General features: G+C 39.2%; 1 protein-coding gene across 2 annotated transcripts in view; it reads left to right on the top strand.

The window, feature by feature from the left end:
* The first annotated feature begins 499 nt into the window (after positions 1-499).
* stag1a (STAG1 cohesin complex component a) overlaps positions 500-24,406 on the top strand; it is a 60,246-nt gene continuing 36,339 nt past the window's right edge. Inside the window, exons 1-2 of one of the 2 annotated variants that reach the window (XM_084741981.1) lie at positions 500-671; positions 24,158-24,220. The gene's annotated coding sequence lies outside the window, so the exon portion shown is untranslated. The remainder of the gene's footprint in view (positions 672-24,157; positions 24,221-24,406) is intronic. The other variant, XM_084741982.1, reaches the window with a different exon arrangement.

Here is a 24,406-nt window from a genome sequence, read left to right as displayed (position 1 = left end):
AAATGTATTAAAATGGGGGTCTGTGGGTTAATGTACATCTATTGTGGGGGTGCTTGACATGAACAACATTTCTGAAACCCTAGACTAATTTATTTCAAGGAGTCTGTGATTTATAAAGGAAAATGTTAAAAATAAATGTTACAATTAACCCCGGTCTCCCCTATTTTGACTAATTAAGGTTGCATTTTATTTAAATGTCTTGCTGTAGTGTGTGTATAAATGTTAATCAAAGTATTTGCGTGTGTTTTCCCCTTTAAAGTGCTCTGGATATAGTATTTTAATTAGTCTTGTCAAATTAATAATTGGACTGATAGGGAAGGGGGGGGAGTCTCTCTGTTCCCGTGCGCGTCCCCGTGAGCGTTGTATTGGCGGGGTCTTGCGGTCCCTCCCTTCCATGCACGCCCCCGGAGGCGCGCGTCCGCCGCGGCGGCCCCGGTGTGTCCAGTGTGTCCGCCAGGGGGCAGCTGTGTCTCGGTCTGAGGCTGCGCCGCTCCCGCTGCATCACAGAGAGGAAAATACCACCAGATGGCGGTTTAGGATTGCTGCTCTTCTCTCAAGGCGCGGTTCCGCTCGCACGGCCAATTTTCAATATTAAAATACGCACGATATTAAAACGAAAATCGATTTATTATTTCGGAAGGTGATAATCGATTCGGGGATGGTCGTTAAAGGTGAGTGTGTGGTGTTTTTGTCGTGTTTTGTGCGGCGGGAAGGGAGACGGAGCACAGATTAAAGATGGTGGACGCAGACAGGGAAGGCTGGTTGGTTGGGGGATGGGCGTTAGCGGCTAACGGAGGTGAATGTGCTTTCTCTCTCTTCCTCAGTTACATTATAGCCTAGCAGAGCCGTTAGCTTGCGAGCTAGCCCACCAAAATTTCGGCAAGACAACTTGCTAGAGGGGCAAGTGGCTGCCGCAGCGCCGGCCTGTTTTTTGCCACCTTTTCCTCGCCGGCTGGCGCTGGAGTTTGGCTTGTCAACAAATAAAGAGCCATGCGGTGTGACGTGTTTTCTTGCTCTTTGCAAGGCAGCATTCAGAGCATCACCTTCTCTCATTTGCACAGCCGTATTATGATTGTACGTTACAGTATTGCCCTCCTGCCGCGCGGTGCTTTCTCTGCTTTGGTTTGTCATCAACGCAAATGCCACGTTGTTGTTGACTTAGTTGTTATCAGCCCCTGGTAGTTAAGCTTTTTGCACTCAGATATGCACAATATGAGATGTGAACGTGTTCCTGGTTGCTACTTTTTCTTGTGTCAACATCAGCAGCATCCCAGCTCCCTTCAAGTTTTCAGAGTAGTGGTGACTTTTCACACGGCTAATAAACATGTTGCTCGTTTTAATGAATGACAACACGTGATTGCCTTTGTAATATAATGTTTGCATGTTTCACAACATTATTATGGCGGTTCTTTTCCCCTTCCCGCCCCCTTCTGTGCGGGAAGCAGCCAACACTGAGCGGGGAAACATGAGTCACATTAGGGGGGATGGGCTCCACCACCAGCCGTCCCTACAGGTCTAAATGGGCTCCAGTTTTGGACGTCCCTCCCCTCCCACGCTGACCTATGCACAGCTCACCCTGAGCACTGTAGCTAGGGACAGTTCACAGTGGGTCAGAGAGCCTGCTGGCAGCGTGCATGATTCTCAGATTGTTGCATAACTGCTTTGTTTACAGTCAGCCATGTGATTTTTCATCCACCAGGCTGTCTTGGATTGCTATCTGCAGCCTGCTTGCCTGCCAACTTGTCTTCCATTATCACTCAATGTTTCCACCCCATATTGCACAAGCCATCTTTCTTTTATCCTGCAGAACAAGTTAAGCAATTGTTAAACATTGTGGGAATTGCATTTGCATGATTTGATTAAATTTGTGATGGCCCTTGTCCACAGTTTACTCTCTAGGAATAGTTTTCTTTCTCTGGTTGGCTTTTTTTTTTAAACAAATGGCTGAAAATATATTGGGTATGGGTGTTTTCTGCAAGGCAGAGTCTTCTGTTGCAGACATCTCTATAACCGTTCTGCTATCTATCTATCTGTCTATCTTTCAGGGGTGTCACTATTGCAATATTAAATCGAAAACAGATTGAAATGAGCTTTCAATTTCAACACCCACCTACTTGTGGCATCTGGTGTGAGTAAGAGGAAAAAAACACCTCAAAGATCGACAGCGTAGCTTACTTACCGTTATATCACGCTTATTATCATATAGACTTTCTTTTTAAGTAAGAATTTGAAAATGTACATGACAGCTGTCAGAGCATAAAACCACCACCTCTGTCATGACATATGTAATTTTATGTCGCAGTATAATTAGATTATCATGGTATAGTTATTGAGAAATTAAATGTCTGTTTTTGGCAAATCCAGCAATTAAATACGCAGCAGATTGACAAGTTCATAAGCAGGCCTGATCATTGATTTATAACATTATCCAAAATGGTCTAATTCACTCAGCGATGTTGAAGGGAAACGTAAAGCTATCTACCACAGTACGGCCAAATCATTGATGTTTGACAAATTTATATAGCATTGCATTTTAAATGACATATTTCACCTCTTACATTGTATATTGAGTTTATTTTTATACTTTCAGTCTCCACAAAACAGTCTCCTTTCAGTCTCCCATCCTCCTTGGGAGCTTTCTTGTTGAGGTTAACAAGTGGCTCCAGTCCTGTTAAAAGTAGAATGGGGTGTTGTCATTTGGTCTGTTGTAGAGTTGTCACAATACCAGAATTTCAATACCACAACAAAAAGAAAAAAGAAGTCTGAAGCACACAAAATAGAATTAATTAATAACCTGCACACAGTGTTGGCACAGAACAAAAAAACACTGAACACTTTAGGATTTTGCTGCAGGCCACTTTTCACAGGCAGGACAATAAAGACTAAACCGAGGTCTTCAAAGAGCACTTAGTTCCTTTTAACGTTAGTGTGGTATTGTTTTAAAAGTGGTGTCGAAAAAGTATTAATACTTTGATACTTTTGGCAGCTTTGGTCTGTTGTATAGCACTGCTAAATGTGAACCAGTTTTCTCGTACATAAAATATGTTTTTCTATCTATTATGTCTTTAAAAATGCTGCATATGTTGAAAACTCTGGAGTAGTACAGTTGTGTACGTCTGTACAGACTGGAAAAAATTTGATCTGCATGTGGTTCTGTTCGAAAATTTTGAAGTTGGCACTGATCAACTGAAAATATCTTGGGTGCTGTTTTCTTGCATCATCAAGATCTTTTTTGTGACAGTAAATGAAGAATTTTTGGAGTTTGGACTGTTGGTTGGACACTAGAAGAAATTTGAAGACGTCTGGGAAATTTGTAATGAGCTTTTTTTATATTACAATTTGTTTGAAGTTTTATGGATTAAGCAAATGATTCGTTGTGGAAAATAATCAGCCGATTAAATGATAATGAAAGTATTTGTTAGTTGCAGGCCAAATGTATAATATCATTTTACATTCACTGCCCACTGTGACCTTTGACCTTATTCCATGTACAGCAGGCCTCATGTTTTGCTGCCTGCAGTCCGATTACATTGCGGAGGTTGTTAAATTTTTTCAGCAAGGACCACGCATATGGACTATTGTCTGTTGCTGTAGTACTTGGACACGCACCATTACACCACTGTTATTTGGCTCCCAGATTGTTGGTTTAAGTAAAGCCATGCTAATAGAAATGTACAGTAGGATATATAGTTCCTTTAATGGCAAACAGGAGTGCTCTGTGTTTTGGCTTGTATTGAATAAATCCTCTTTACTCATAAATGGCTTCATCCCTGAAGAAAAACCCCCCACAACATTTCTAAATTATATCCACACAGTTTTCATTTCTGTTTTTGGAATACAGTAATAAATATTCAGTTGTACACCAGCCTGTCCTTGCCTTGGGTTTGAGAATAAAGCAGTTTGAAGCTGATGTTCACTGGCATTTCTTGCATAACTTTCTAAAGGTGGCTGATGGGAAGATCATGTCATTGTATGAATCTTTAGATAACACTGAGGGTTAACAGAAATGGTGACTAATCCCTCCTCTTCCTCCTCCTCCTTCCTCTGTCCCATGAATTGCTTGGCTCTTTGCCCTGGCTCTTCCCATAGTATGGGCCTATAAAAGGCTGAGAATCCCATTAGTAGTATAAACACACTGTAGTTTGTCATTTTAAAGGTAACTGGATAACAGTGAATATGTAATGGGTATTTGTTTTGAGAAGAAGTGGTTCAGGCAGCTGTTGTAAAGAAAAGCAAATGGCTTGTCCATATGCTGCAAAGATAATGTACTTTATAAATGTGTCTTAATGAAAGCCAGACACTATTAATTATTTTAAACATAAAGATATTAACAAGTATTGTTTAAGATTGGAAAGGGCAGACCTGGATTCTGTGTCATTGTGCCATACAATAGTCACCAAGCCAGAGGCTCGCACCACTCAACTGCAGTGTGCTTTTTTTTGTTCGAGCCATATGCTTATACTGACACAGCTGAGGAGATTATGTAATGGGTTTGACATTTGTCAGAGCCTATTATATGGTGACCTTGATTCAGGATGTTGGCTATAGGAAGAACAGTATTTCCTGTTCCTATTGTTGTCCTGCCTTTTGCAGGTTTTCAGCACAGTTGAAAGAATGCCAAATAAAAAATACAAATATTGCTGCAATCTCATCAGTTTAAATGGCTTTCTGTTAGAAATATGTAATATTTACTGGAATAAATTATAAAATGACCATGGTGTGTCTTAAGAGATTTATGGAACCATGCTGAGTTGAAATATTCATATCCCTGACAACAACATTCAGCCAGAAAGTTCTCCTTTGAAATTTCTATTCCCGTTACTTGTGTTTTTGTTTGTCTGTTTAATGTTACTTGCAGCTAAAATGAATGCAGTGTTCACTGAATAAGTTAGTGTCAGTTTATGAGTCGTACAAAATCATTTAATAATCTTTTAAAAGGAGTAGATGTTCATAATGGTTAAATTGGGACGGTATGTTAAAGGAGTCTTGCAGGCAGACGCTCATCTCACATCCCAGAGTGTGTATTTTCAGAGCAGTGGGCTTTTGTTTTCAGGATTTCAGGAACGGGCTTAACTTTATATTGACAGGCAATTGATAGTTATAAACAGCTGATCAACTTACAGTGAAGGACTCGTTGTTGCTTGTTAAATTACAATATTGCCCCAGTCTTGCACTCCTGCGGTGTTCCTGCAGCCTGCCTGAGCTTCCTGGAGTCTGATGAGGAGGAGGAGGCATGAGGAACCAACTCATAGCTCATATATTAAACAGTGATTCAACCAATCTAATATACTGCCTATGGGTCCAACTCATATTTGGACTGCAGTTCTCATTTTGGACATGCAGTTGTTACACACTGAGTGTCTTCATATGCCTAAAATCTTCACAGCCTAAGAAAACGGTTATGTTGGTCAATAAACCATAATACTTCATATTAGTATTTAAATTGTGTCAGAAATAAAAAGAATACAAAAATCTGACATGTTTTTTCCCCCATCCTAATTTACTAAAACACACAAAACATATCGATCCAACAGATTTCTAAATATAGAAACATGAACAAATATTTCTTAACCCTACATTAGTTATTTGAAGTTGGTACATTTTTTTTGTGTCTACAGCGTAATGGCAGAGGAAGACAGGAGCCTTAGCATTCTGCTGCAAAAAGAACAAATGCTGTAGCTCTTATGGTTTTTTATTTTGGATTGATTTACACAAGATTATGCAAACAATGATCTCTCCTGGTGCGGTTCGGGGCCACCTGCAAGAGGTCTGTTTTCATAGGGTTAAACATACAACACATGTTTGAGCAATGAAACTAACACAGTAATTTGAGAACTCCACTCTGTCAGACTGAATTTTGTAAGATTAATACAGTAAAGTTCTTTTCATAATTATGTGTTTGGAAATAATAGAAAAAGGCAGATATATATAGGTGGATTTGGTCAAATGTTTCAAGAGAGAGTCAATGTACCAGCAGCCCCTGAAGTCTTCCTATAATTCAATGCTATGATTGTGCCATAAATAGCATATATATTATGTGCTAAAATTCATATAAAATCTATTTTCTAATTGAAATGATGATACCACTGTATTGCGATTATTGTCGGCCCTGATGTCTACTTGTGCCAGTGTGCAAACAGACCTTCATAACATAGTTTCTGAAACACTTCTGTCACCCCTGGCTGTTTTAAGGCTTTCTTTATGATGTGGTTTCCTCACTTTCCTCTTGTGTAATTAGCTCTGTTGCTTTGACACGTTTTTCGTTCTCGGCAGCTCAGGTCAAGTCAGCAATAAGATTGTTGAAAAGCCAAGATGAATCTGTTTACATAACTATAGCCTGCTGAAACAAGGTTCAGCAGTAGTTCAGAGCTTTTTCTCCTATTTTTATTCATCCACAGCAGCAGCATCATAGGCAAAAAATACATTATATACAAAAAATAATGAAAAGAAAAACAACTACACTTTGAAAACAAAGTTGCACAGTTCCTTTTTGCACAGGACAAGTTGGCATAGATCTTACATAGTTGCAGGTTTTTGTGGTTTAACTAAACCAATTTTCACAGTTTCGAAGTGTTGCTGCTTCAACATAATATGTAGATGAACTGGCCTACAGAACATTATTTCATTGCAGCCTCATTACACAAGCATTAGAGTGGTGTCACCTGTTTGTTCTGACCTTTTCAAAGCCATTGCACTTACACAGAAAACTCAGGCACCATTAAGTTAAATATTGATTGTTTGGAAATGTTATGCACAGCTGAGTGTGATCATCTATGAAGAGATGCCAAAGAGTGAAGAGCTGCTGGCCAAGAAGTACATTTCATTAAAGCTTCTACGCAGAGTTTTTAACTGGTTATGAAAGCATTTGATACTGGTGAGGTTCTCAGTTTTATCTCTCAAGGACCTCTTACAAGACAGAAAATATACTGGGGACCACCTCATATATATACTGTATGTGAAAGAACAACATAAAAATGAAATAAAAATATTTTTGCCACATGGCATCTCAGAATATCAGTAACATGCATAAACACATTTAGAGTGTGTTTTTAAAATGCAGATTCTAATTATTTAAAATAATGTATAATAAAATATATAAAACCTATAAAGAAATTAGAAATAATAATAAATAAATTATAGAAAATACAAAATAGGCCCATTAAATAATATAAAAAGAACCATATAAGACCTTGCTGATGATAGGCTTATAAAATTGTGTGTGGAAAGGAAACAGTTTGTGTAAATCAGTAAAGATCACTAAAAGTCTAATCTTGAAAAAAATGCAGGGTATAATGAAGCCTTATAATAAATAAATAAGTGTTTTTTAAATATATATCATGATAATTGAAATGCATGGTGAAACTGTGGGATCCTGACACTCGGTAACAGTCAGACACAGTAAAAAGTTATGCCTAGATTATAGTTGCTAATTTGACCAGACACACTGTAGAAATGTAAGATAATACAATTATAAAAGTTCTGGGTTTGATCTCTGTTAGGTTAAAATGATGAAAGAAAAAAAGGTTTCACCTCTGGCGATTCAGTGGTATCATTTCTCACAGAAAAGCAAGGTAAGGAGAGGAGACACTGAGATTTACTGGAAATATTGAGTTTGTTAGTTTAACTTTCCCTCTCTGGTAGATGTAGGGTGCTTAAATGATCCCCTCTTATGTTTTTACTGAGCTACAGTCATTTGGGAGCGTTTAAGCACTTGGTTTCATATTGTGACACCAATCTTTCCCCCCCTGGTGGGCGTGGTTTTTCAGAGCATGACGCGTTGCCCTCTGTCCCTATTAAACATGACAGTAAACTTTGTTGTTCTTTAATAGCCACTAATTAAACAGTTTGTACAAGGAAAGTAAATATTAACTTCAGGTTAGTAGGTTTCTGACTGACTTGCCTGACCAGGCAAGTGAAAAAAGTTGAGCTCTTATGGATTATCAATATAGTTTAATTCTTTTTTACAACTAGTCCAGTTGGCCAAGTGAGTTGCTAGATTTACTAACCCAACATGGCATTTTACTTGCCCCAGGCAAGTGTGCACTCTTTACTGCTGACCTGCAGTTATCGGCTCTTTCAGGCTGTCAGTACAGGGTGGCAGCATATAAAACAAACTTCAAGATCTTTGCTAATCACATGCATTCAAGTACAATCGTCAAGCCCTCTGTAACTCAACAAGGACGGCGAGGCTTCAGTACCAGCTGGTGACCTCAGCATGTGTACTGGCTGGGAAGTTTTCCCTTTTAGATGTTTGTGTACACACATCAAAACGGATTACATGGATCTCTGGCTTGTGTTCAAATTGATAATGCATGCTAGCTGTGCTCTGCAGATGGCCGGGGCTCATCTTTTACAACACTACCAGCGCTGTTACAATGCTAAATGTGAGGATGTTGGACATCGCTAGATTGATTAGAGAGGAAAATTGCGTGTTGTCAGATAACATAGTAATGCAGTGTTGACATAATGATGGGTCAGATAATATGATGACAACTGATTCTGTTTCCAAACCCAGAAAAGAATCTGTAGTCAGAGGGTCCTTGTTTAAGTAATGCTCTTCAGCTGTCAGGGTGAGCAGTAATGAGACGAGGTGCGTCATGGCGCGCGCGCGTGTGTGTGTGTGTGTGTGTGTGTGTGTGTGTGTGTGTGTGTGTGTGTGTGTGTGTATGTGTGTGTATGTGTGTGTATGTGTGTGTTTTAGAGGTTTGTTATGTCTCTCTGGTATTCCTACATGGCTCAGTGGTTGCAGGGCTGAGCAGGCTGCTTTTACCTGCAGCTAACACATAACTGTGTTTGCTGATGCAGCCAAAGCTACCGGCTGGCACTGGCTCTTACTAGTTTTACAAAGAATAGGAAAACAATACCAAGCGTTACTTTTCCAAGATCAAGACACTTCATAAAAAAAACCTCAAAACCTGACCTGGGTTTGGCCTGAAATACTTTAGAGCAATTATGAGTTTCAGCACTGTGAGCTGATCTTTGGCTCCTTGTACGGCTTTACTGCTTGTATTATAGTGCAAACTTAAATACTGGCTGAGTCTGGATGAAGTTGTTTTTTTTAACAAAGCCTCCTGCTTTGGCTGAAGTGACTCCTCTGGCTCCACTGGCCTTGAAAATCTAAGGTTAACAGGCTTTTCAGTGATCTCGCTGAGCAGATGTGGAAAGTAACACTCCAAGTCCAACTAAAATTAAATAGTTTTTTTTTTGTCTTACAGCACACATACCTGCTCTGTAAATCACTTGGCCCATACTGTCTTATTAGAGACCATAAGAGACAAAAAGAGAAAAATTTGTATTTTTTTGGTTACATGTCGTCGCCCCTAGTTTTGCATTATTTTGAAATAATACTGTTCAGGCATCTAGACATAGACGAAAACCTTGCTTATATACAGCCAATTAAATCTTCCATAATCAGAAATGCCAGCTTTCTATCACAGACAGAGCAGGTGGTCACACTTAGCACTTCTTTTGAGCTCTTTTGATTTTTTAACATTTTGTTTTACAACACAGAATACACCAATAAATACCCCACTGGTGAAATTTGAAGCTTTTACGTGTTTTAAAAACATCAGTTGCTAACAAGAGACTAAATGAGACTGCAGTGGTAGTCTCAGTCGTAGCAACCATGGTGTAGTTTGTTTATAGCCAAATGCTAGCTATTTGCTTCTGGTGATTGTAGTCAATATATATTCAGTCAATATATTATTATATTAATATTTGCCACAGATCTTATTTTTTGCACTATCCAGGATTCAGTGGAAAAATCCTGGCTATTTGTTAAGGGAAGCAGCCGTGATGCCAAGTTCTGGGTTGGTCTACAAAAATACACCATGCCTGCAGCACTCTATTGGCTTTCCTGCTAAAGTCTCATTCTTATCTAATTTATAGACATGAATATGTCTTGTTTTGCACCTTAGATTCTGGTGAACAAATGACCGAAAACACATTTGCCAGAGAACAATGTTCTGCTAATGTCAGTTTGCAGGCTGGATCGCTAATTAGCTCCTCTGTTGCAGCACATTAAACGGCATGGCTGGGTCAGATTACTTTGAAATGCATTCAGTTACTGAATACAGATTATATCGCTATTTTTTGTAATAAGTACTGTAATTTGTTGGATTGCAAAATACTTTTGAATTACTTCGAAATCAAACACTGAAAATGTTGCACCTTGCCCTGAAAAAACAGTCACTTCCATAAAAATATGGGGTCCACAAATGTTCTTTTTTTCCTTTTTAAAAATCTCAGAACATTTTCAATGCAAATAAAATGCATGTGGTCCTCTTAAGTCTCTGATGTTACAGGTTAAACTGGCAAAGAAAAATTACATAACAAAATATGATGTAATTTTGAAGGGTAAACTAGCAGCAGTCTGTAGAGCATTTCAACAGCCACATTAAATTATTGCCTACCTGTTAATTAATAAATAACAAACATCCTTTTCATAGTAAACTGTGAAAAGTGTTTCTTCACATTTTAATTTTGACTTTAGTATATTTTTCAGCTAATAATTTGCACTTTGTTTATGATTAGTTAACTTGGATATTTTGACCCTCGCTGCTGTGCAGAATGACATTAGTGCATGCAGCCCAGTGATTATACATCCAAGTTTTGCTACTTGTATTGAAGAGTGTTTTCTGCACTGTTGTTAGAAGCCTCAAATAAATCATAAACCACACAATGGCTCAATGGGATGTAAATCCATGGTAACGCAGCACAAAAATAAACAAGGTAATTACGGTTATTCAGAATAGTGTGAATGTGATTTGTGATAATGTGTTAATTTGGTGCCTTTTCATCTTGTTCAAACCGACTGCCACCACCAACTTTCGTCTCACTGGCAGCATAATAGGTGAAACATTACTGCGTTGTCATTTCCATCACTTGAAAAACATCCAATTAAAATGCCAAAGCAGCGGTAAGTTTCCCGCTACAGTTCAGATTATATAAAGGAATGAAATTGCTGCTATTATTAGCGCACTTACATCATAGATGTGATGTTTTATCTGGATGTGTTTATCAACAGGAAAACAGGTAGTGCAGATACATTGAACAGCTAGAATCAGATGAAAAATGAGTCACACAATAAGTCACAATAGATGGTGAAATGACTGAAAATGGTTTATTTTGGCTTTCAAAGGAAAAAAAGTCCAGTTCCCCACTTTACTACAAGATGTTTGGATGGATGTTTTGGTTTGTCTCGTCTGCTTTCTGCTGTCTGGACAGAGAGGAAGGGTTGCTCCCGCCTGTGTTTGTATTGCCTGCTCTGTTGAGACTGACAGCAGTTCATTTTTACATCAGCGCTGTAAAGTGGAGCTTTGTAGACTGGAACACCTTATTAAAGACTGAGCCTCAGACAGACGGCTCAAAGAACAGCCTGCCACCAGCGCTTCACTCACATTGAACGCAGGGGAGAGTTTAAGGTGGTGTGAACAGTGAGCCTTTGTGTGAAGAAGGAGCTGATGCAGGTCTCTGAACATTCACATCTAATATAATACATTTATATGCTAGAAAAAATGACAGATATTGTGCAGAGAAATTTCTGTCGACACTTCGATACCCTGCCCCTATTTAACAGGTTGGATTGTAACACATTATAAGGTAGTGGAAAACACATATTTTAAGTGTTTTTAATGTCATTGTAGACAACTTGACCTATTAATTAGGGAACTTTAGTCTTTGTTGTTATTTAGTAACAGCTAATAAGTTATACAATTTATTGCTAAATTTCTGCTGATATGACAAGCTGCTAAAATGCTTTGATTGTGCTCACGTGATGCCATTATGTTTGATTATTAAATTAATCCCAGACTATTTTGTTAATCGATTAATTGGATTGAGTAATTTTTAAAGAAAAGTCAGAATTAAATGGAGTGCCGCTTCCTAAATGTGAATATTTTCTGGTTTCTTTACTTCTCTAAGATAGTAAACTGAATATCTTTGGGTTGTGGACAAAACATGACATTTGAGGATGTCACCTTAGTCTTCAAATTTCTGACATTTTTATGCAAATCAAGAAAACAATTAACTGATTAATTGACTATGAAAATCATCAGTAGTTGCAGCCCTAGTGGGGATTTTTTTAAGTGTCCGAAACTGATTGCAAAGTTGCTATTTGCAACAATTGCTTTGTGTCTATCATGTGAGTAGGAGCCACATCACGTTTACATTTTTAGAAAGTGTTTATTTTATGTCTATATTTGCCAGTGGGTCATTACAGTAAGAGTAGGCATGAACATTTCCACTACAGGAGAGACGTGATGTTCTTCTTCAGGCCATGGACTCCTTAGCTGATAGAGACACAGAGCAGAGACCCCCTGCTATGTGCGGTTCATTGCATTGAATATTTTAAGGTCTTCTGTCGTTTGTGCTTACCTGTAGCTGACAAGTCAGCAGCAGTTGTAGCATGGCTAATGATGGGTGCATTAGCTTCACTCTGCACTCTTACAAGTGGCTTCTGAGATGGAGGGTGTGTCAGAGTCTTGTGCTTGTGAAGTTGCAAAATGATCCATTTTGGCTCACAAGAGGGTCTGTACATGTGAAATAATAATACAGATAATTGGCCAATATGTTTCAATAATGCAGTTAACTAGTTCAGTAGGTTAGTTAGCACTTGTGAAAAAATATGTGCTCATGTCTAGGGCTGCAGCTATGGCTGCGTGAGACATTTTGACATTTTTAATGACTGAAATTGCAATTGTAATATGTAAAATGATTAGTGGGAAAGATTTTTGCATCAGATATCAACAAAAATCCTATATGGTGCACCATTAGTTTAAATAGTATAGATGTTTTAAGTAGACAACAGGGAATAAATATGTGAATACAGTAAAATTAAGAATTTTAAAACATTTAAAGAAAAGCCAGGCTAAAGGGCTGCTTTTACATCATTTGAAAAGCTGTTCCAGGATGAAAACTAAAAGCCAGCTCACCAAATACTGTTCATTAGTCTGTTTCCTATAATTCCTGGGTGGAAGGAATTTCTTTAGCAGCGTTAGCCAACAGTATGGAAGTGAATTGAAAGTGCCGGATTTGCATAACATTGATTGATACGCGTGAATTATATCTGTGTCTCCTCAGGGACTACAGTCTGTGGTTTTTATGAATGGAAAAGAGAGATTATGATGCATTATTGATCTCTTTTTGGGGCATTAAAGAGTCCAATGTCAAAGGCAGGAATTGACATGTTGCTCATAGAGGCTTTAAGGGTTGTAAAGTAAATTCTCGACATGGCTTCGAAGTGGTTTGACTCGCTATTTGGATTTATTTTAGTTTGTGAGAGCAGCGAGATCTAAATTTGGCCCCCGACCAGACCCGCAAATCCTTTAGGTGTCATTTATACAGTCGAGGTTAACAACCAACTTCAGGAGCCCCAGCAAATACCACCTCCTCAGCACTGGCTGTTGCAGTGTTTGTGTGTGTCTCAGCGGTCAGTGTTATTTGTACACTTACTTAATATTGATTCACTGGCCTGTGCCAAAGCAGTTCTGTGGTTGTACAGAGTGGAAATGAAGTGGTCACAAAAAAGAAGGAAAATTTCAGCAAAGTGAGCTACTCGACAGGGCTTCCTTGCAGGTCTGGAAACTGTAAATGTGCCAAATATTTATTGGTATTGGAAACAGACATCATGAAAAACTTTTCACTGTGGACAAAAAAAACAAAAAACAAAAACAAATTGATCGTCTCACATAAAAACTGAAGTCTGGAAAAGTACTTTAAAGTAGAAAAAGGATTCATGACTAGAAAGTTGGTTTGATGCAGCGACCGTGGCACAAACTGTGTTATCTAGTGTTCATGTTTCCACGGATTTCAGATGAATCCCTTTGAGGTCTGAGATGTGACGGGCTAGATTTCCTCACAGCCCTGCCCCGAGACATCATTAGTTTGTATCACTCAGACCCCATCTGTTCTTTCGGCCTGTGTACAGAGGATTAAGGGGTTTCCCTGCTCGCACCGGCTGACTCCGACAGATTATTTAACTGTAAACCTCCTTCCTTATTCCCCTTTGGCTGCAGCATTATCCTGCAAGCATTATCCACATGTACAGCAAACAGTATGACAGTATCTGACAAACCTGCTGTGAACAGCTTTCTAAAACTGTGTAATCTTGTTTGAACTACATCCACAGTAGTTGAAAGACTTCAGCATCCAGACATAATTATTATTTGACTAATGTGATTGGAGATGTTCCAAGTGACAAATTTTCCAGTCTAGCTGACTCATCTAAAAGTAAGAAAACACTCTGGGGCAGTAAATAATATCTTACTGGGTTGCCAAGCATTAGCAATGCTAGCACCAGCAGCCTGTTCTTCTTGCAGGTTAACGTCCACATGCCTGTGTTTTACGAGATATCATCTTTCCATTACACCTTGCTGGTTTATATCGGGGCATTAGTGACTACTGCCAGGGTTGTGGCCCGAACTTATGGCCAGAGGCTCTATAACATCTTAGACACAATGGTTAACTGGTGTTTTGGATTAATAAAATATCAATAATTACTGTAATCAATTAGTATTTCTGGTGGTGACCAGCAAGGCTAACAGTGTTAAATGTAACAAGACAAATGTTCACACATAGAGCTGTTGTTTATATGTATGTTAAGAAGGTTGAGACTTTGTATGCTGATGAAATTTTGTTGTCTCTACAGTTTTATAATTAAAAAATGTAATGAATGGACTATATGACCAATTCCTACTTTCTTAAACGTGATTTTGCAATTTCACAGATGACTTAGTGATGTATCGTACCTAAATGTCATACAATATAACGCCTCACAAAAGAACGCATGTTCATCGCAGTACCAAAGTTATTGTGAACTAGTGATTATTTAACTTTTGGTTACTCATCAGGTCTATGAAATGCCAAATAAATGCCTAGAAGTTCTGAGGAGACATGGTGACATCTTGAGATGTCTTGTTTTGTCTGACCAAATGTCCAAAGTTCAAAGTTATTAAACTTTAAATAATATAAAACACAGACATGTAGCAGATTTTCACTTTCAACAAACTGAAGCCGGAACAGGCAGAGTTTCTGTCCATTAACTAATCAATCAATCAACTAATTTCTTTCAGCTTGATTTTGGACATCTTATTATGTGTGAGTGATTCACATCCCTCATCTACAGTCTACAGTGATTTACCTGCAGTAAATACTGATTCTCCACTTGGGCATTTTGAATGAGATCGACTGAGAGTGTCTGTGTTCTTAGCTGAGCCAGGCCTGGCAACTGAACTGCCAAAGATTCAATGGGCCAAGCAGTTTGACAATAAGAAATAATACACAAACTCTGGAGCAGGGATGAAACTAGTGATTATTTTTCATTATCTTTCAACTGTTTCATACTGTTATTGTGCTGATTATGTTCTCCATTGATTGATCAGTCCATCACTGAGTCTATAAAATAGGGAAAATGTCCAATGCGAGTTTTGAAAGCCCCAAGATGACATTTTCAAATAGCTTGTTTCGTCCTACCAAATCCAGATACATTTACAAATGACCTGTTGACCAACTAATGAATTAATTTCCTTACCTTTTCAGCTCTGTATACAACTACAAGGGATCACTTCCATGATCACTTGATATCTTATTATTTTATGTAATTATTCAATATTAATAATAATAATTAAGGCCAATTTAAAGCAAATAGAATCTCAGCTCATTTCTTAAACTGCTTATTCTGTTAAGACAAGTATCTAAGTATTATAAAATACAATATAAAATACAATATTCCATATAATGGAATCAGCAATAATATGTCTTTTCTTTTTGTTGTGGTCTCGAAAGAGTTGCAGTTCCAGTGTCATTTTTTTAATACTAGTAGTTTTGTATTGAAGTTTAAATCTATGGTCATGACACTCTACTTTTTTAGTTTAGTATTTATATTTCACAAATGACAGGAGTTATGAAACCGCTATCAAACTGTCAGCTACATTTTCTGAATTTTGTTTCTACGACTCATTGCCTCATGGAATTTGTCTTGGCTCTTCTCTGGGGTTATGATCTCTTTGTTGTGTGTTGTCTAACCGTTAGCTGTGCTGTGGTTTCAACACGGCAGCTGTCAGCGGCAAGTCCGAGAGTAATCCTGAACGTCAGATCAGTTTTTGACCAGTTGTTTATCTTCACCACTGAATGGTTGAATGTCTCCTTGCGTAGTTAAACAAAAGCAACAGTAACATTAGATAATGCTCACTGGCTACCGTGACTGTTGACTCAGCTGACAGTCCAGTATGGGGTAATCAAGGCACAGATTAAAAAGCAGAGGAAGATCAGTTACAAACTTAACATCCATGAACATGAACTTTTAAAAGAGTATTAAAACTAAAACTGAGGTGATCAAGCAACAGCCGGCCTCAAAGCGTCTGTAAGGGTCGGAGTGTGACAAATTAGGGGATGAAGCATCTTGCCTAATAAGATCCAATCAGGAAGTGCACCTGGGTGTCTGCGTCATTGTTTCCAAAAGTCTCAGCTGGAGTCCTTAAACTGAAACGAGACCAGTAGCATTACTAAATGTGCATTTCCAAAAACGGCAATGTGGATTAGGGATGCAGCGACTGACCAGCCAGAGACTGGAACAGGCTGGTTACCAGTAAGGCACATGCTGGTAACCTCATGCTGAAAATCTCCACTTCTGTAAGAGTCAAAATCATATTGATGCCCTGCATGATGGTCATGCAATGCACATAACGACACAGATGGTAATGTCACAGCCACAACAGCTCTAGTTACAGCCACACTCACTCACATGCTTGCACATGCTCGCATGAAGTCGGCTTTAGCAACATAGTTCAGTATCAGAATAAAGACAGAACAGCTGAGCAGCTGATGGTGTCACTGAACAACAGTTAACTTTGACTGTCTCCTCTGGTCTGAGGGGGTTCAGCATCCATCTTTGTTAGCTGGAGCTCTAACACAGAGGAACAGCAAATTAGCCAGTGTGCAAATCTGTAGAAAAAACCTTACCGTGAAAACAGCTAGCTAGTTTCCAGTCTATGGTGAAGACTGGAGGGAGGTGTAAAGGCAGCTAGTGCTCGGTAACGGAGTTGCAGAAGATAGCTCCAATCTATGAACATTTTCTAATGCAGACCAACTTTCTGCCTGTTTTTCTCATTGCAAAGCTTTACTACAACAAACTGTTGCACCGCATCTGTCCCTGGTTTGGTTACATCTGCTTCCATGAAATCACGTGAAATCATGTTTCTTCCAAGATCTCGTGAAATCGTGCTCCCATCAGTCGGCCAAGAAAATTCCAATTGGTGCATCTTCAGTGTGGATGTAGTCTAAAATGCAAATGGCCCCCAGCAGTCAAAAACTGTTGTGAATTGCCTCAGCAGGAGAGGTTCATCGCAAAACATTATTGAATGTACCGCTCACTATGAATCCAGCATGTTGCTGTTTGCTTTTTTAAATCATCATCCTTCTCTTTGTGTCAGACACCTGGCTGGGATTTACATACTCTACCTCCTCGAAGCATTGTTTTAAATCAGCCATCTGCTTCATTCAAACATTCAGAGCTCACTAGCCTCTTCTTCTGATTCCCTCATCCTCGGTCTATATCTGGGCAGTCATTATTACCCTCAGCAGTCTCTACATTATTGCTACATAACAGCATTACTATTTTTTTTTTTGCTTTGACATCTGCCTGCTCAGATTAGCAGGCTTCTCCTGCGCCTGTGAAATCTTTGACGTGCCGCTACATCATTAGGAAGTAATAATGGGTGTGAGAACTAATGGCCTCCGCAAGGGCTGTGTGTAAGTGTGTGTGTGTGTGTGTGTGTGTGTGTGTGTGTGTGTCACCCTGTCCTCCCTCTTTCTCCCCCGTCTGTTAGAAGTGAACATGAGGCAGACTGAAAATCGGGGCCAAGGTGAGAGAAGGAGCCCAGACAGATGAGAGAAGAACAAATGATTCTTTTTTTTCTTTTTTCTCCTCCTGCTGCTCTTCCCCTCTCTGCTGCTGTCACACTTTCCCCACCTTACCCCTCCTCCCATTTGCCCCCTCACTCTCCTGAACCCCCCCCCCCCTTCCCTCCTTGCTCTCGCGGCTCCATTTTGCGTCAGCTGCTGCAGCCGTGCAGGCAGCCATTGCACAGAGAGGGGGGAGAAACATCCGTTGCCTCTTCTATCCGTCTCTTTTATGCTGTTCCATAGCCTTGCCCTTTTTTTCTTATGATCTATTTATCCTTTATTCACAGAGGTAGTTCTCAGGAGATTGGGGTGGAAAAAAAATCTGTTTTTCAGCAGAGATCTTATCAGTTTGTGCAGTTCACACAGCATCCTTCCCCTCCCCTCCTCCCTGCTAAGATCAGGCTTTGTGTGCAGCAGCGAGTGAGTCTACAGTAGTTTGTGGCAATAACAGATGGCTGTGTGTGTATGCGTCTATGTGTCTTGACTCTGTGACTCTCTGTGTCGGATGGGTAATCTCCCGTGTGACATAATCATAATCTGGTTAAACCAGACGGCCACAGTCGGCCTCAAGGCTGTTCCACATTATAAGGCCAAGGCTCTTTGGTCTCAGTATGTATGGAGGCTGGCAGCATGATGAAGTGCAATTATTGTCTTTGTGGTTCAGCTCGTAGCGTCGGCCCAGAGGGACCGATTGTGGTTCAAGCTCACAAGACAGACTCTGGTTTGGCCTTCATTGTGGAGAGGTTTTAATAAGCAGGAGAGTCTCTTTATTCTTTTATTGTTGTAGTTGAAGAGTTTATTGCCACAAAGAGTTTTGTGACAATCGTGACTTCATTAATAAGCCTTGAGATGTTAAAAGGGAAATGTTGTCGCACACATCAGTTCATCACCACAGGGTTCCTACACAGTATGGAATTTGACTTAAGTAATTTCTGGGTCAGGATAAGTGTTGGGAAGAAAGAAAAACGCTTATGGAAAAGTATAGTCCAGAATATTGGCCCAATTCTGTTTTCTAAAATATAAAATTCATAATTTCTAATAATAAAAAGTGTATTCAAATACTAATGCTAGATGCCCCAAATCATGTTTTAATTATTGTTTTTCATCAGTCAGAAATAGTCGTGTTTTTAAATATTATCTGTTTACAAACTGTGTAGACTAAAACACGCAAGAAGATTCTCCTTTCCAATAATTTGCTATGTCCTATGCATCCTATGCCAATGCATTGGCCACCATGTGTGAATGCACCTTTTCCATGGGCTGGCTTGACGATCCCAAATAGAAAGCCTGATCTAAAGATTTGAAATGGGAAAAGAAAGCTAGATGTCAGAATCTACAAAGTAGTCTGGAAATTTCAGCCTGGAATTGTGAAGTGGAAAAAGTGTAGAAACCCTGTCACCAGGGCTGCAAATAATTATATTAATTATTGATTAATCTGCTGATTACTTTCTCGATTAATTGTTTGAAAAAAAAAAATTCATCACAATTTCCAAGAGCCAGAACCAGAACCAGACATATTCAAGGTGCTTTAATCTGATGTCATGTTTTTAGCCATGGTGGACAGCTGTTTTCAGTGAAAAAACACTGTAAGCTCCCTTCTCAGCACCAAATGACAAAAAGACAAAGTTTGTGACTATCTGCAGAACATAGTGAAGCTTTTGGAGGTTTAAGAGCTGGATATTTCCTTCGGGAGTTGGTAGAGACCAAAAACAGAGCTAAATGGAGAGTGACAAGTGCATTTGCCTTCACCAGATGACCAGAAAACACAACTCCAAATGAATGTTAATGTTGCTCTGTATACACTGGATGTGTTAATAAGTGATTGTTTGCAAGCAGGCAGGAATCTGTAACAGGGAATGCCTGATTGAGTTTGGTTGGGAGGATGTTGGCAAAACACCAACAATGTATTGCACAAGATTGCCACAAGTTTGAAAGCAATGTGGTTAAAATCGGCATATCAAGTTTCTGAAAAACGTGCCATAACAGCTGACAGCATCTGGCTTGCTTGGCAGCTAAGAGGGCTGCCGACTGAGCCTTGACATTGCTTTTGAAACATGAACAGTGAGGCAAGTCAGGTAACCACAAAACTGATTATCACAGTGTATTGTGTTTTGGTGTAACTTGATGACAGCTAATGAATAAGACATTTTGTGTGGGGGCAAGTAAAACATTTACTTTTGGCAAGTAGATTTCTGACCCATTCAAAAAAAAAAAAAGCATTAACTTAGGAACCCAGGAAGGTTACTCATTTTAACTTTATATGATGGTGACAGTATATTGATGTTCCTGCTGCCCTCAGAAATCTGTGATTGCAAACTACTTCTTGCCATTTGAAAACTTTTTTTTTCCAACCAGCAGTCCAAAATCTGAAACTTTTCAGTTTGCTGTAATACAAACCAAAAAACAGCAAACACTCACGTTTAAGAAGTTGCATTTGCATTTAATCTACTACTACTATCTACTAATAATCTCAGTTCTAATACAATCACCTTTACTGATACTACTTTGACTTGCACACATTTTCTGATACTTATAAGTGGTCAAACAAGAAGGACTACTTCCTTATTTTTGCTTCTTGGAAGTGAAAACACCTCAAAATTACCACGGACACAAGCTCCACATTTGGCCATTCACACATTCAGTGTTGCATACTGCATTTTTCAGGGACAAGGAGAGACCGTAATGCATTTATGGCAGCAGAATGGTTTCAGTTGGCGAAAGTACTGTCTTTAATTTGGTGGCACCCTTAATGCTAAGCACTGTTGTAATGTTGGATGAGTAAAGGGATCAGTAAAATGCACATAATTTAATTTAAAAGCAGCATAAGTACTTGCCTTGTATCAGTTTTAGGCACTTGTTTTTGAATGGTGCAGAAGTGAAGAACAGGTATTTAAATTATTATTTGCCCCGTGTTGTAAAAGGTGTTATCATCACTTTATTGCCATTTTAATCAGAGCTGGCAGGTGCTAGATTGAAAGCATCGCCTGGCCAAACTGGAGCTCTACCAGCTCTGCCCTTCTGCAGTTGACAGGACTTAATTTCTGCAACCACAGAGAACCCTTGTGAGAAGTTATGCGAGGCGTCGTGCAGTTTAGGTTGAGAGTTGCATATGAATTAAAGCTATTGCAAGTATGTGACAAATGCCTTTGGTCTGCTGACTCACAAGAACGCCCAAACTTCCTGTTTGTAGTTGGTTGTTGGTGCAGCATGTATGGATCATGCAGGTTACTGTGTGCCTGTGTCATCTTTTTCTGTTCCTCTTTTCACAGGCAGATCACTTGTGTCTACTCTTCCAGTGTATCTGCACCTGTTTGGTTTGCATCTGTCTTGATATTTTGTCCATGACTGCCTCACTGTCTTTGTCTCTAATGCTTTGTGCTGACTATCAGACATTTTATCTGAAGCATTTATAGTTCACACATCCGAACAGTAGGCACAGAGGAATATAAGTTCAGAGTCCCTTTTATGCATGTAATCTGACAGCAGTTAAACCTAATGGTGTCATGTCTGAATAATCACAGATCACTTTTGTATAAAAGGGAATGTTATTAAGTTTTCCACACAGCACTTAATTAAATGCCGTCACATTAACGTAAAGGCTGCAGAAGCACAAGGTGAAACATGCAGAGAGAGATTAAATGCACGTCTTGTACTGCCCTCTCAAATGATTGCAGTAAATGTATTATCTCAGTTGACTCTTGTTTTAGAAAAGTGGTTTAATAAACCTGGAAACAGTTTGTAAGAGCCAATTTTAAGGTGCTGAGGAGATCGATCTTCTCATTTCACATCAGTCTTTAAAAACAGTCTTCCCCTTGCGGTGCAAATGGGGTAAAAGAGTTTCAAAACCCTCTTGCAATAGTAATCAAACAAACAGTCTCTCCATATATTTCAATGTTTTTTCATGCCAACTGTGTGGATGTTTAAATAAATATCCTACAAAACACTTAAACATACAACATGTGAGCAAATAGGAACAACTTTAAGGAGGAATTTGTAGCTATGGGACGTCCAAAAGTGAGTACATCAGTCCAAATAGCAAGTCGGAGCCATAGATGATATATTAAATGGGTTGAAGCAAGTCTCTTCCCCCCCCCCCCCCTTCCCAGATGCAAAGAACCTCAGGCGGGCTGCAGGAACACTGCAGGAGCACAAGACAAGCATAACGTTGTAATTTAACAATAACGAGCGACGAGTTACATATGTTAGTTGTCTGTCAATGCAAAGCTGAACACATTATCCTGAAAACAATAGCCCCCACTGCTCCGGAAATACAGTTTAGTAATTGTCTGCCTTCATATCAGGAACGCTAAACCATAAAAACCTTACCCTCAGGTATGGACAAAGAGAAAGTTCTATGAATTTCTTGTATCTTATTGGTATAGGCCATGAGAAGCAGGTAATTATTGGCTGAAAAAAAATCATGCATCCCTAAAAAAAAAAATAAAATAAAATAAAATAAAAGCAATGATTCGTAGCGACTTACTAACTATCTTTGAGTTCAGTGTAACGGACAGCTCCACAGTGGCAATAAATTTGATGTCATATAATGGAGGCACTGGCCAGTGGTAGGTGGCTAGTGGACCATTGGAAGCCAAAAACAATATGGTTTGTCCTTATTCCATAGTGCAGTGTGTTTGAAATAAGAGCTGCCACACAGTTACATTTATGTTTTCACTTGCCTAATTGGACAACTGCATAAACACAGATTTTACTTGCCCTGGGCAAGTGAGCAAGCATTAATGTCAAGCCCTGCATAAATACTTTATACGGTACAACATAACTAAATGATAGACATCAATTCATCCACATTTTTACACACATAACTTCTCATAGCACCTACACACTTGACTGTTACCGGTGTGTTTTGATGACTGATGCTGTTGCAGATGGGCCAAAACTCCTGCCCCATTTCCAGGCCAGGAATCTATACGACCAGAACCAGTCCTTAAACCAGTCCTTTCTGTAAATGAACAACTGCACGTAGCCAGTTTCATTTGCACTGTTATAATTAAATTAAGGCACTGCTCTGGCTATAAAAAAAAACCAAAAACAATGAATGCTCCATTAGCACTTCTGGGTTTTCCTTTTTTAGGCTAGTTTCGTTCTGTGGTTTGATTTTAAAGGTCGCTTCTGTTTTTTTTCTCTGAATACTCCCCTAATAGAGCTCGTGCTAAGCACGGTGTTTCATCATCACTGTGAAAAACGACTCCGTTCGCTCAGTTTCCTTCTCTTACTTTGTAGTATAAATGAGACATCTCCTGCAGAACGCCACATCTTTCTCATATTAACTCACTTAACAAACGCATAATGTCATGTCAGGCTGTTGGAGAAATCAGAGTCCTGTGAACCATAAAGGGTTTAATCACAGTATGATCTATGTCTGGTTATTCACTACAGCTGGATGCCTGTCAGCGTACTGCCTGACTTTTGGAATGAGTTGAATGAATATCAGTGTCACTGAGCTTTATTAAGTAATAAAAATGTGGTTAGTGAAAATGTAGTGCCTTTGTCTCCCTAATTGTCTCCCCGTGCAAAGATCAGTCTCTTTCTGCCCATTTAAAAGATTCTCACACTTTTCCATCAGTTATTTGTCCCACTGCGTGATTTTTTCCCTTTGATGTATTTTGCAGATCTGAACTGTGAAACTGCCAGTCTGTTGCAATCAGATACCAGTATGTAGAAAAAGCACTGCCCTATCTTATGCAGCAGGACTCCTGACTGGAGTCTTTTTATTAAAAAACATAGTTGGTGCTTGGTATGACAAGCAGAAAAGTCTGGGATGACTGAAATATTTAAAGATGGCATGTTTTACTAATCATACCGTTGCATGGACCTCTTTGGCCCTGCAGCCCCAGGATGTTAAAACTGAGCAGCTCATTCAGAACTGAACCGCTGACTGGATGCTGGCCTCTCGCCAGAGTGTCTTGTAGAACAGAAAAGTCCTCAGATTTACCAGTTTTCCTCCAGTGGTTTGTGATGACAGGCACTATATTATTATATTTAATTACAGAAGTACATCATATGTCTGTTACAACCACTCATTGCCTTTCACTGTGCTGCTAAGCCATTCCTGTGAGTGCTTCTGCCTTAATTATACTTATATAGCCGCATACAGCTTCTCACTGAATCTTAAAGACATAATGCATATGACCTTGGTCAGTTTATTTGATGAAATCCATAATATGCAACACAAAGGCAGCTGTTTCAAGACATTAGAAAAATTGTTAATTTTTTCTTTCTTTCTTTCTGATTTTAGTGGGGACATACCAGCTTTTTTGTGCATGCAGTTCGCTTGTGGCAGATGAATGAAAAGAATCAGGTAACTTAAAAGAACCAGTCTTCTCATCACTTGCACTGCTAATGCTAAAGGCTAATATGGTCCAGTTTATATAGCATTCAGGGATGTATGGCTCCAGTGCATCATCGCGCTGTGATTTCAGGTCAGCTCCAAGATTTTGTAAAGCAACAATAAATGTGTGTTCTGAGTTTGTCACACCACAGAAAC

Source organism: Lutjanus erythropterus, chromosome 18 (assembly GCF_056507025.1).
Source record: "Lutjanus erythropterus isolate fLutEry1 chromosome 18, fLutEry1.hap2, whole genome shotgun sequence".
Lineage (NCBI taxonomy): Eukaryota > Metazoa > Chordata > Actinopteri > Lutjaniformes > Lutjanidae > Lutjanus > Lutjanus erythropterus.
Note: the sequence above shows the minus strand (reverse complement) of the source record. Positions and strands in the feature narration are given on the sequence as shown.